At 47.9% G+C, this 12,058-nt stretch overlaps 1 protein-coding gene across 4 annotated transcripts in view; it reads right to left on the bottom strand.

The window, feature by feature from the left end:
* afap1l2 (actin filament associated protein 1-like 2) overlaps positions 1-12,058 on the bottom strand; it is a 251,042-nt gene that overhangs the window by 168,207 nt on the left and 70,777 nt on the right. Inside the window, exon 1 of one of the 4 annotated variants that reach the window (XM_038822032.1) lies at positions 11,133-11,262. The exons of the other annotated variants lie outside the window; for them this stretch is intronic. The gene's annotated coding sequence lies outside the window, so the exon portion shown is untranslated. Of the gene's footprint in view, positions 1-11,132; positions 11,263-12,058 lie in introns of those variants that run through there. 4 annotated transcript variants of the gene reach the window in all.

Genomic DNA, 12,058 nt, shown 5'->3' with positions numbered 1-12,058 from the left:
AAAAAATATTTTAAAAAAAAGATAAATTCAACAAGAAAAATAGATCAGGTGTTAATCAAATATATCGTCAGTTCCACCACCATCAGAAAAAGCATTTTATGCTGCTGCATATTTTTGCAAAGTAACCACACTTCTCTGAAATGACTGCAAATCATTCATGTCACAACAGATCTAAACATACCAGAAGATTGCAACAATCAGGAAGCTTGGGGAAAGCTACAATGTCAAATTGGCAACCTCCATAAAAATTCCAATAAATATGAACTTCAGGGTCCGAGAAGCAGCTGATACTGTAACAAAACATTTTGCTGCTTGGAATTACTGCCCTGGAATCTCGATCTGCCAAATGTGTATTTCTTTCTTCCAACCCATAATTTTTAGTATAATTGTGAAAAATAGACGAAAGCAGTTAACAGCCTGAATCCCACTGGAGCTATTAGGATATAGTTTACAAAATGCTGGAGGAATAACAATTGCCTTAGTAGTAGAACAAATAATCTGTGTGTGGACGGGTGTGTGGCAATGTGTACCGTGGGTGGCACAGTAGTACTGTGGTTAGCACTGTTGTTTCACAGCTCCAGGATCCCAGGTTCAATTCCCGGCTTGGGTCACTGTCTGTGCAGTGTATGCACGTTCTCCCCGTGTCTGCATGGGTTTCCTCCAGGTGCTCCGGTTTCCTCCCACAGTCCAAAGATGTGCAGGTTAGGAGGATTGGTCATGCTAAATTACCCTTAGTGTTCAAAAAGGTCAGGTGGGGTTACAGGGATAGGGTGGAGGTGTGAGGTGTGGGCTTGAGTAGGTGCTCTTTCCAAAAGCCGTGCAAACTCGATGGGCCAAGTGGCCTTCTGCAATGTAACTTCTATGATTTTATTCTATGATTCTGGGTGGAAATTCCATTTTTGAGATTAAGTGTGGTGGTGGACGAGTTTCCTGCCGCATTTCTCACTGGGTGGCGTGGTGGGAACGCATGGCAGATTTTATATTCGGAACATCATTAATTATGCATTGCAACTAGCTCTCTAAATCACATGGCAGGGAGGGAATTGATTCATCCACCCCATTATTACCCAATGGGGTCGAGAATCTGGACGCCATCTTTGAACTTCACCCAAACACATGCTCACTCTCTCCAGCCTTGCTGTGTGAAGGAGATGTCTCGATGTGGCTGCACCCAAGAGAAAAAGCTGTACTGAGGTTCAGCAATGGTTCTCTTGAGGTCCACCGCAATGGAGTCCGCTCGCACCAGGATGTCCTCTACCTGAGAGATAGCTCCAGGAGGCCCACCAGCCTCACCTCACCTCACCAGCCTGGGAGTTGGTTGTAAGAGGTGTCAGCTCATCGGGCACCCGTCCAAGAAATGCCATTGAGTGAGGAAGTGGATGAACAATCTCATCTACTCAATCAGGGTACGTCAACCTTCAGCTCACTCCAATCTCACACTCTCATTATGGCATCAGGCACTCAAAGGGTTCCACTGTTCAGAGATCTCATGCACTATTATCAGGGGTCACATAAGCACAGATTGTCTCGCGGACACTTTAATATCACCAGCAGCTCATCGCTCATGCTGCACAAACTCCATTCTCAGCCCTTCCAGGGAAGGGTTCAGCACACACAGTCAGCATGCTTCCCAACCTCTCCTCCATCTCTTCTCATCATTTGTCTTCACCCTGGCCAAGTTAGTCCACAACAAGAGGGAGGGGCTCCCAGACTGGAGGAGGGACAGCAACATCCTGGGGCTGACCAAATTCGAGGAGGATGCTGTCGAGTCGGTGGACGAAGACAGAGATCACTCCTGCAGGGAAGGCGAGATTGGATTTTCCGAAAGCCAGGATGGGTGAACCCTCCAAAATATGACCAAATCCTGGCATTTTCAGTGAGTGATGCAATGTTACATTCAGCCCGTTTGTGAACTGAGGGTACAATCGATGGCCTTGTAGCGTCCGACTCAGTGACGCGACAAGGCAGTTAAATCTCACAAAAGGCCAGTCGCGAGAATTTTGACAGTCAGAACACCTCGCGAGATCTAACGAGATCTCTGGAGACGTTGTTATTTAGATCTTGCCCTTGCTGGGCAAGATGCAGATTAACATATTTAAGAGAGCTATTAGGCTCATTTAAATGTGTCTGCACCTGGTTCGCCTGAGGCCTGGGAACTAATCCCCGCACCAGGGAGACCTCACCGTGGTACCGTTTATCACTGGTCCACACAAACATGGACCAGGCATAATGGCACCTGAGGGAAGGGATGGTGGTGGGGAGGGGTTCCCGGGGGCTTCCAGGCCATCAGAGGCCCCCGGTTGGTCGGGCCCTGGGCAGGGTGGTACTCTGGTACCCTGCTGGCAACTGGGCACCTTAGAACTGCCAGCCTGACACCTTGACACTGCTACATGGGCACGCTGACAGTGCCAGCCTGGATTTGTGCTAGGATCTGCACTCCATCTCTGTAGGTATTGATGGGATCCATCTGTGGCTGGGTGGGGGGGGGGGCACCATGACCTCCCTCCATGAGCCACATCTCCTCAGTGAGTTAGGCAGGAACCCTAGGTCATTCACAGGGTGGAGTGACCCTGGAACCTTTCACCCTGGTGACTGCCAGCAGCCTTCTTAATCCCCAATGACTGTAGCTCCTTCACCTCCAACTGCACAGGCTGAGGAGAGTTCACCTGCCCCACTGCAGGACACCCGAAGCAGGCCGGGTCCCCTCTGGGTCACAGTACTCTCGAGGATGCCTGCCAAAGTCACCCAAGATAATAGGCATACTAGTGAGCAGGCTGCCTTCACTTCTGCTGTGGATGTTAAGGATGCACCTAGACTTATCAGAAGGGTTAGAAAAATTAAGATAATATGGCATCATTTCTAGGTCATATGTGCTGAAAATAATGCGATCAGAATGATCTCTGTCATTTGAAAGCATTGTGGATATGTATCTCTTATTGTGAGGGTGAGCCATGCACCCAGTTAGTGACCGCCTCCCTTTGTGAGCCTCACATTATGGGATGTGCAGCTGAGTCATTTTAGTCATGTCAGGCAGACGTGTCAAACTCTTTACTGGAAGTGCCTGCAAAATACATCAGTAGCTTCTGCTCCATACAAGACAACATGGAGTTAGATGTGCTCAATAGCCTTAGAGGGTTAGCTGTAATTGTCTCTCACAATGAGAAGGCCGTCATCATTGGTCGTTCCAAACCACAAGGCCTGCAGGCATGATGCTCTCTCCAACAATGCGCATCACCGTGTCTGCAAAACGTTTCTCAGTGAGGTGCCGACGATTGCGTCAAGCCCTTTGACTCAGCGTTTGCGCTGTTGTGGCGACTATCACTTTCCAGGGCGCACGGACTCAAGGTTCATCACTGACCCATCTGGAGATTCGGCCCCAGTGAATCATGAGGATTGGAGATGCAAGTCTGAATTCTGAACTTGCTCTCGATGTTTCTGTTTGTAAAGACCTTTCAGTGAATAGGCACGAAGAGACAGGAGAGTAGCTGTGTCCCATTGCCTGTACCTTACTCCTCCTAGAATCTTGTGGCTATCAGTGATCCCTGAAATGATCAGCAGGCAAAAACATTGAGCATAGCGGTGACCTCCAGGAGCACTGTCCTCCCAGTGTACAGGGCATTAGATCCTCCTGCAGAATGTGGCAGGTACGACGCACCAGCATGCTTGACAATGCAGATGTGCACAGCATTTTCTGTCGCTCATCTCCGATAGAAGTCTTCTTTGGTGGACCCTTAGTTGTGCGAGTCACCTCTGTGGGAAGGGTCAAACCTCCTCATCATCTGGGTGTTTCTGGGTTTCCCCTGAGCCCCGACCTCCTCTTAAAGCTGCGCGAGGCAGCACTGGGCCCTTCTCCTCAATTTGATCACTGCCATCAAGAAGGTAGAATTTGGCGCAGGTTCCATTAGCCGATCCTCCTCCTCCTCCCTGATTTGGATTTGTTTTTTTTGTCACGTGTACCGAGGTACAGTGAAAAGTATTGTTCTGCGTACAGTCCAGACAGATTATTCCTTACATGAAAAAAACATAGGACATACATAAATACACAATGTAAATACATAGGCACAGGCATCAGGAAAAGCATACCGGAGTGCACTACTACTCAGTAGAGAGGATGTGTGAAGAGATCAGCTTCGTCCATAAAACAGTCATTCAGGAATCTGGTAACAGCGGGGAAGGAGCTGTTTTTGAACCTGTTGGTGCGTGTTCTCAGACTTTTATATCTCCTGCCCGCTGGAAGAAGTTGGAAGAGTGACTAACCCGGGTGGGAGGGGTCTTTGATCATGTTTTCCCAAGGCAGCGGGAGGTGTAGACACAGTCAATGGATGGGAGGTGGGTTTGCGTGATGGACTGGGCGGTGTTCACGACTCTCTGTAGTTTCTTCCGGCCTTGGGCCGAGCAGTTGCCATGCCAGGCTATGATGCAGCCCGATAGGATGCTTTCTATGGTGCATCTGTAAAAATTGGTAAGATTCAATGTGGACTTACAAAATTCCCTTAGTTTCCTGAGGAACTATAGGAGCTGTTGTGCTTTCTTGGTCGTAGCATCGACATGGGTAGACCAGGACAGATTGTTGGTGATGTGCACACCTAGGAATTTGAAGCTGTCAACCATCTCCACCTCGGTACCATTGATGCAGACAGGGGTGTGCACGATACTGAAATCAATGACCAGCTCTTTAGTTTTGCTGACATTGTAGGAGAGATTGTTGTCTTTACACCACTCCACTAAGTTCTTTATCTCCCTCCTGTACTCTGAGTCATCGTTGTTCGATATCTGACCCACTACAGTCGTGTCATCTGCAAACTTCTAAATGGAGTTGGAGCCAAATTGTGCCACACAGTCGTGTGTGAATAGGGAATATAGTAGAGGGCTAAGTACGCAGCCTTGCGGTACCCGGTATTGAGGACTATTATGGAGGCGGTTTTGTTGTTTATCCTTTCTGATTGTGGTTTATGGGTCAGGAAGTCGAGGAGCCAAGTCCTAGGTATTGGAGCTTTGATATGAGCTTGGCTGGGATTATGGTGTTGAAGGCAGAACTGTAGTCAATGAATAGGAGTCTGAGGTGGTAGTAGGCCTTGTGGAGATGCTCCAGGGATGAGTGTAGGGCCAGGGCGATGGCGTCTGCTATGGACCAGTTATGGCAGTATGCGAATTGCAGTAGATCAAGGAATTCTGGGAGTATGAAATTGATGTGACCCATGATCAACCTCTCGAAGTACTTCATAATGATAGATATCAAGGCCACTGGACGGTAGTCATTGAGGCACATTGCCTGGTTTTTCTTTGGCGCCGGTATTATGGTGGTCATCTTGAAGCAGGTGGGAACCTTTGAATGGAGTAGGGAGAGGTTGAAGATGTCTGCGAACACAGCCGCCAGTTGGTCCATGCAGGATCTGAGTGCAAGACCAGGGACCCTGTCAGGACCTGTTGCTTTCTGAGGGTTCACTTTCAAGATCTGACTTTGGAAACTGTGTGGTAGGTACGGATGCATCCAAGGCTGCTGGGGCAGTTGGTTTGATGGTTTCCTACTCGAACCGAGCAACGAATGCATTGAGTTCATCAGGGAGGGGTATGGCGCTGCCAGAGATTCTACTCGGCTTTGCTTTGTAGCCCGGCGTAATGAAAATTGGGCTTTATCTGCTCTGATGTAAGTTTGCTGATACAACCTTACAGCGGAAGTGAATATTCCCATATCTAGGTGACCACAATGCCAATGATATGTGACATCTCAATCCCATTGAGGTTGGAGAGGGTTTGGAACCAAAGGCACTCCTGCAATCTCTAATCTGGTTTGCTGATCAAGCTCAACTTGCCCTTTGATCCATCATTCATGTCAATTGGAGAAAGCGCGTTTGAGGCTTTCATTGATGATCTGGCAGATATGCAGCAGCTGTGCTTCCTTTCTGGTTGTCTGCATTTTCCATTCTCACATTCTCACATACAATTGTGAAGCAAATGAGTCTTTCAGTCTCTTGTTAAAGGCCAACAAAATGCAATGGCTCCAAATGGCATCTTCTCAAGGAGGTCTTCCTCTTCTTTCTCAGCACTGACTCCATATCGAAGCTGTGACTCTAAGCTGTTAGAGGGAGCACCTTGACAGGGTCCCTAGGCTCCTCCCACATTGTCTCAGACCCCCTCCCTTGCAAATTATTTTCCAGTTTTGACTTCAAACTGCTCAATAACTTTGGGCTTTCAAGATGGCTGTGCTTCATTTTAATTTTGAGATGAGCTTCGTCCCTCCCTTGTCACTGTTTGGGTCCCTCCATTCTTCCTGGAGCCTCACAATGCACAGGTAGAGCTTCCTCAAGTTATTGCCCACCTCCTGGATCCCAGTGTAAATGTGGTCGACACTCCAACCCTACCACCTGAACCCATCACCGTTGATGTCCCCATACCTAATGTGGATCTCATCCCTCATCATTTCAAAGCTGTGTGCACTGTCATGTACAGAGGAGACCACCCCCCCCCCCCCCCCACCCCCCAGGACAGTTTCAAATACCCCTCTCTATTATGTGTCCCCATTTACAGGTTGCAGATGTCTCCACTGCCCATGACCATCCCATCTGCAGCCCAGTACCAAGCCAAGCCAGGCATATACCATAACCCCACCCTGAACACCAAGCTGTGTCTTATCCCAATTGAACACACAGGATTTCCCTTCCTTAGAGTGGGACAAGAACATACATGCCATGCAAAGCTCAGACGCAAGACCCACAAGGCCTCATGATTGCCTTTCATCTCTCACCCTGACCTCTTGGTCCAGGACAAGGGACTATGAGTTCTCCCATGCCTCCTTTCCTGAAGACAACAGAGACTCCCCATTCCCCGTTCATGAGTCTCTGTGCAACCCGTCCCCTCATGTGCAAGCCTTTCCACTCCCCTACCTCCACGGCTCTCTGCAACCCATCCCTCTTGTGGCACACTAATAAATCCCATTGTATTCCCGAGTTAACACCCTTAGTGTTCCCTCTGCCTGCCATCGTCTCATGAACCCCATCCCCCCCCACCTCCAACCCTACTATGGTGCACTGCAACCCCTCACCCCATGTCTCCTTCCTCCTACCCTCCCTCTCCAACAATTTTCCCAGTTAGCTTCAATTCTCCTTTTCGCTGCAGCTGGGTTTATTCCAAGGTGGCATTTTGGGAGAGGAGAAAGTCTTCCCTTTCTTCTCATATGGGACACAACCACAAGTGTACAAATACCCAAACCCCGAATCGAGGTGAAACCCTCTTCAGTGGTTTGTGAGATCGGTGGAAAACAATGACCTCTAAGATTCCAATGCACAGATAATGAGGATCTGACACACTGGCAGTGAAGATGTGTAAATTAACTTGGAAATGTTTCCCGCTCACTAAGTCTGGGAATACTGTGCCATCGAGACCATTCATGCAGGAAAAGGCTGTTTGTATTGTTAAAGATATCACAGTATCGTCCTCAAAAAATAGACAGGATGATATACATCTCCGGGGGCAGGAAACATAGGAGTCGCGACTCTCCCAGGTTGTGAACTTGCCCCAGGGGTAACAGTCACTCTTTGGGATTTTCACAGAGGCGCCCCCTTTAATTGGCATGGAAACAGGCTGCCTATGGTGGGCATGTGCTTGAAACTGAGGGCCAGAGGCATCCTCTCACTAATATTCGTAAAACTTTAAATATAAAACAGATTCAGCAGCCAAACCATTATTGAGGGTGGTAGGAGGGGGAAAGCCCTTTACAAAGGCTGCTTGGGTAGGCCTGTGGGCCCCAGTTCTTGATGAGCCACAACTTCCTCCAGTTAAATCAGAGGGAAGGAAAGGGCAGCACGGTGGCACAGTGGTTAGCATTGCTGCCTACGGCGCTGAGGACCCGGGTTCGAATCCCGGCCTTGGGTCACTGTCTGTGTGGAGTTTCCACATTCTCCCCGTGTTTGCGTGGGTTTCACCCCCACAACCCAAAAGATGTGCAGGATAGGTGGATTGGCCATGCTAAATTGCCCCTTAATTGGAAAAAATTGGGCACTCTATAAATTTTTTTAAAAAAGAGAGAAGGCCAATACCATGAGGTTTAACGTCCGCCAGGAACTCCATAACCTTGCAGCTGGTTCATCTCGCTGAACCATTCTTCAATGCTCAGACTGTTCGCAACGTCAGTGTCATTATTACACTTGAGCTTAGCCGAAAGGCCAAGAAGCGATGCTCAGTATCATTACTGACAATGAATTTGGGGTGGCACTGTGGCACAGTGGTTAGCACTGCTGCATCACAGCTCCAGAAACCCGGGTTTGCACTTCTCCCGGTGTCTGCGTGGGTTTCCTCCGGGTGCTCCGGTTTCCTCCCACAGTCCAAAGATGTGCAGGTTAGGTGGATTGGCTAAGCTAAATCGTCCTTTAGTGTCCAAAAGGTTAGGTGGGGTTACTGGGTTACGGGGATAGGGTGGAGGCGTGGGCTTCAGTCGGGTGCTCTTTCCGAGGGCCGCTACAGACTCAATGGGCTGAATGGCCTCCTTGTGCACTGTAAATTCTATGATTCTGTACGATTCTAACCGCCCCCCCCCCCCCCGCGCTTTTTGTTCCATCGAAGGCTGCGCCTTCAGACCTTAGAATCCATGAAATCCCGACAATGCAGAAGGAGGCCATTTGGTCCATCAGGTTTGCCCTGACCCTCTGAAGAAGCATCCTACTCGGCCCACTCTCACGCCCTATCCCTAAATCCCCACCAAACCTGCACATCTTTGGACAATAAGGGCAATTTAGCATGGCCAATCCACCTAACCTGCACATCTTGGCATTGTGGGATGAAACCCACGCAGATACCGGGAGAATGTACAAATTCTACAAGGCTGGAATCGAACCTGGGTCCAGGCAGCAGTGCTAACCACTGTGCCGCCCATGCACACTTCTAGGCCCTGAGCTCTGGAATTCCCCGCATGAACTCTCTGTCCTTCCAGTATTCTCTGTTCCTTTGAGACGCTCCTTCAAACCTCACAACTTTGCTGCGTTTTTGGCCAACCGTTGCCTGTTTCTATGGATCCGTTTCCATTTTTATCTGAAGCACCTTGTAATTTTCTCAAATGTTCAATGCTCTTGGTGAACATCACTCTTGTCACATTCTATCAAAGGAGCTGAAGGGGGGTCTCAAACTTTTTTCGAAGAGTAGTCATCAGTAATTGAATTTTAAAAAACACACTACGCCTGAGCTGCTTTCAAATCCAGAAAAACCACACCGACACAACAGTCATGACTGACACTTCAATGATTCATTGTTGTGCAGTGCACTGACACATTACTGGGGGCTGTGGCAAGGATAGATGTCTCTCCTTCTGAGACAGCAGTCTCAGGCGGAGAAAATCTCTAAATATTTGAAATCCGACCGTTCCCACTGAATCATATTCTGCTGCTGCAGAGTAATTCCACAAACCTGGAGAAAGGGGGGGGGGGGGAGGTATACACAGGTACCTCGAGCGGCAAAGCTGTATCATTCCCTCCCACACCCAGTTTTCCCAGCCTCTGCTACTGCCAATCTTAGTTTATCATTTCAATAATTTACAAAGAATACTCTGTGTAAAAGAATGTAAATATTATCATTAATTTATTTCATCTTCAAAGGTACATTGGACATGCAGATATATGCCTGGCAAGTCAAAGTAAGTACTCAGTGCGCCAATGGTTGTGCTTTTTCAGGTGCTGATTAAGAGAATTTCTTTGCTCTCTGAGAATTATTTGTCTGTGGGATTATTTCCCCCAGAGAGCAATTGAGGCTAGTTCATTGAGTATTTTTAAGAGTGAGTTAGATAGAGTTTTGATCGACGAGGGTATCAAAGGACATAGAGGTAGACAGGAAAGTGAGTTGCGGCCACAATCAGATCAGCCATAATCTTATCAAATACAGAGCAGGCTGGAGGGGTAAAATTACATGCTCCCCCTCCATATTTGTATGCTCATATGCATGCCTCTTGCCCCAGTAATTATGCTCCTGCTTCATGAAACTCGCTTGCATCAAAACCCTGGAAGCTGATAGTTATCGGCCTAGATTTTGTGGAGATAATGGCAACAGATCTGTCAGCATTTGCCGTCATTATACCACTGAAAAAGGCAATAACCAAGGGAGTCCACACATGCACAGAATAACCTGGAAATCCAGAATGTGCTGTCACCAATTCTACATTCTCCAGAGAGTGCACCGTTGAGGTCCCCAGAGGCCAATCTCTCAGCAATCAGTGAATTTATGGAAGAAAAAAAAATCACTTTTATATTGTTAGTCTCTCCGGCCCTGAATAATAATTTTATATTTGCAGAATGTCAAATTTCTCCATTTTGATTTTTAAAAAAGCATTCCACATATTGTTAAAGTAACTTTTTTCAAAGTTTGTTTAAGATATTTTATCTTTGCCTGGATTCTCCGTTTCAGCCGCTAAGTGCTGGCTGGAATGGAGAGTTTGTGGGAGATTTATGATGAAAAATCTGGCGCCGACCCCTTCACTGATTCCTGGACCGGTGAAGGGCTAGCAGCAGCTCTGGGTGAAACTCCCGGCTCCCGCATGGAAAACGGACGGAGAATAGCTGGGTCCCTGGCCGTGCATGCGCATGGCTGAAGACCTGTAGCGGCCGGGCCGAACAACATGGCAACAGCTGTGCATGGACCTGATCCGCCAGCCCCGACCGCACAGGCCAACTGTGGCCACCCCCCACCAGTCTCCCCAGCCCTCGCAGAGGCCCGCCCCCGGCCAGCGGCACAGATCCTGGCCGAGTGTGGCAGCACTGGACACAGTCCACAGCCACCAAGCCGGGTTCCTGACCACTGAAATCACATGTGCCCGGTGACATGGGGAACCCGGCCCATCGAGGGCGGAGAATCGCGGGAGGGCCGGCCGATGACACGTCAATGCTGTTGCAATGCGTGAGACACAATTACGCCATTTCCGAGGGGCGGAGCATGGATGACCAGCGTCAAACCGGTGCCGGCCCCTATTTGGGCGTCAGAGTCGATTCTCCATCCAATCACCGATTACGATATCGGCATCCCTTATGTCTTAACCCAATTATAATAATTTGTTTCACCATCTAAACATTTAAACTAAAAGTGAAGGATAATCAGTGCTTCCAACCTCCTATTTTACTATTTGTGAGAATACTTAAATGTGATTGGTTGCTTACCTTGCTTGCTGATGTCACTGTTGCTGGGTGGATGGAGATCCTGGTCACTTGTGCTCAGATTTATTTTGCCATCAGGAAATCCGTGACACAGAGATCAGTAGATCTCTTCAGGTTTGGGCTGGAGTCTCCAGGAATTGAAGATCAATCTCCAGGATACTGTAGAGCAACCATTCAGGTAAATGATAGGGATAGTAAAAAAGGATTCTGTGTTTTCTTGTATTTTCTTTGAATATTCCTTTTTCTTAACAAAGAAAACACTGGAGATTGGAAAAACTTTTTGACTGACGGTCGGAAATCATTCCCGTTGGGTAATGATCCCTTTGCAACTCTTGCGGAGAGTCTGTCAGATGGACAAATTGATTGACCACTTCCAGGAAGGTACTGGGAAGGCCATTTGTTATGTGATTAAACCTCCAGGAGTGACCTCAACTCATGTAGGGAACTCTGTGGTGCGCACAGGAGTGGAAAAGCATATCATTTCCTGATTTGCATTAACCGCCAAACTCACTGAGAGGCCTGTGCTGGAGGCTTGAACTGTTTTCTGATACAAGTCATAGGAGGTGACTGATCTGGGGGCACCCCTACCTTCGTGGGGCCACCTCTCTGTTTTTAAATTTAACACTCCACTGAGTCAGTCATTTTGGTTCTCCTTATCACCTTGAATCACCGATCGATTTAGCTTGCTGACCATAGCTTGTCTGCTCAGTTGAATTGCGAGTTAAATCAACTCTTCACTGCAAGTGGTCAAACACCATTTCATCCTTGACTCTGCCAATAATTCTGTCCCCAGTTAATCCATCTTTTAAGCTCCATATTCACTATTCTCTGCAAGTCTATACAGATCATTGATAAATGTATCAATACTTTCTCCTTGACTTTGAATATGCTTGTTGAATTTAACCTGCTCAACAATGGTATTCTTTCAC

The sequence above is a fragment of the Scyliorhinus canicula genome, chromosome 16 (assembly GCF_902713615.1).
Source record: "Scyliorhinus canicula chromosome 16, sScyCan1.1, whole genome shotgun sequence".
NCBI classification, from domain to species: Eukaryota; Metazoa; Chordata; class Chondrichthyes; order Carcharhiniformes; family Scyliorhinidae; genus Scyliorhinus; species Scyliorhinus canicula.
This window is presented reverse-complemented; position numbering and strand designations above follow the sequence as displayed.